The sequence below is a fragment of the Euprymna scolopes genome, chromosome 4 (assembly GCF_053919585.1).
Source record: "Euprymna scolopes isolate OS-2025 chromosome 4, ASM5391958v1, whole genome shotgun sequence".
Classification (NCBI taxonomy): domain Eukaryota; kingdom Metazoa; phylum Mollusca; class Cephalopoda; order Sepiida; family Sepiolidae; genus Euprymna; species Euprymna scolopes.
Window position 1 is genome coordinate 19,768,148 of NC_136485.1, and position 2,104 is coordinate 19,770,251.

The following is a 2,104-nucleotide window of genomic DNA, read 5'->3' on the forward strand; positions in this document are numbered from 1 at the left end:
AATAAGCGGCTGTTACGACAACACAAATTCATTTGCAATAGTTATCAAAAGAGGTAGAGAGTACTGGAAATCTGGAAACACAGACTCCAGTTAGCGCCACAAATTGTTCTCAAATAAAACTCTTTTATGATGGTCTGTGTGAATATTTCAGTTGGTTTTATTACTGTTATCCGTTGTATCTTATGTTTTGATTTCAACTCTTAGGGAGTAAATAATGAACTTTATTTCATTATGTTTCTTCTTCGTATATATGTGTTTGCATTCTTATCGCGTTTCATATCTATTGAGTTGGACCAGTAATCGCACCAGCAGTGAGATTAAAGTACAAAATTTTATTGACAAATAGATTTCTAACACACTGATCACGTGCAATTGCTTGAAACACTTTAATTGAACTAATTTGTATATTGCTCTGCAAAAAGATATGCTATTAAGTCATGTTTCTCTATTTGATGATTCAATGATTGTTTTTCTTGTTGCTATATACATATTATCCAGCTGAAAAAAAACATTAACGGATTAACATTTTACGTAAAAATATTTTTTTTTATCAATTTAGATCTGGTGATTACGATTGGTATTATTTTTTTTAATGATCCTGGGCAACGCCAGGTTACTAGTCTTTCTAGTGTCTTAAAAATTAAATCAATGTAATATGTTATATGATATATCACAAATATGATATCTGGGTTGCTCTCTTTGTATAAGATCGATTACTTATGTTCACACTGAAAATGTCCTTTTTGTCCTTTGCCGCTAAAAGAAGACTATTCTCCCCCAGAGTGCTCAGTTTTCTTTGAATCTGACAAATTTTTATATTTACTTTTTTTCTATCACAAGTAAACACATAAAAATTACTTTTTCCTGTTCACATTTAGAAACTATACTTAACAACAGAAATATCCAAGTTGAATACAGTTTCTAAAAAAAAACGTCTTTTACTCGCTTATTTTTTTTAGATCTGTGTATCTTCGTCTACTTTCCGACATCCCCAACTCCACAAGAAACTTCAACGTTTAACAAATAACACGTTCTTAAAATATCAACACTTTTCCCGAGTTATTATATATTCATACAGTGTTATTATGATTTCGACAGAGATGGACGACAAAACAACTACATATTTCCGTTTTTGAATGTTTGTTTTGTTCTTAATACTTATATAGTTTTTCATAATATCTCTAGGCATATGTGACAATATCACCGAAGATATTATTATTATTATTATTATTATTAATAATAATATTATTATTATTATTATTATTATTAATAATAATAATAATAATAATAATAATAATAATACAGGCGTAGACATTCTGATAGTTTCGGTGTTATTACAGCAAAAGCTATTAAAGGATTTTGCATTTTTAGGATTTTCAAATACGCCTTGCTTTCATGGCAATCAAATTGCTGGCTCACATTCTATTTTATTTCGGCTTTTTATCTTTTCTTTTTTAGTATAAACAATTTAAAAAAATAATAAAAATAAATGACTCTCGCAAAGTTTGTCCAAATTGTGATATATGATTGTCTCAGGAAAATTGTTATCGATGTTTTTCGCTTGAAAACTATTTACATTAGTCAGAGATTGCACTAAGTAAACTTTACCTAGATAGATATACATGCAAATGAGAAGACAGCATATCAGCGATGCAGATGTAATATACACACGCACCTCTATCCTATCATGTCCTATCATGCATACAAGTAGGACCTGTAGAAATTCCACAGCGGTATATTTCATAAGTAATATATCGCTAGGCATTCTGTGGACGTTCGGTGTGAATGAAGACCCCGCAATATTATTGTACCTATTTACTATGCCTTCCCACGGGACAGAGTTAGACACCAGGGTCGTTTTTTAACCTGGAGAAAAGGTACAAAAATAAAAAAAAATTGTCTCGGTCGTGAAGGACTGATCCTCTACCGAAAGAGAACAAGAAATGGAAGTGCAGCATCTGAAGAACAGATACTACACTTTAATCTTGACCAAAAGGCCAAGTTGATTATTGTAGTCCTTTTGTTAAAACTGGAAAAATATTTATCTAAGTAATATAATTTATGTAGTGTCAGAATTTATCTGGTTATTACGGTTTATCTCCAA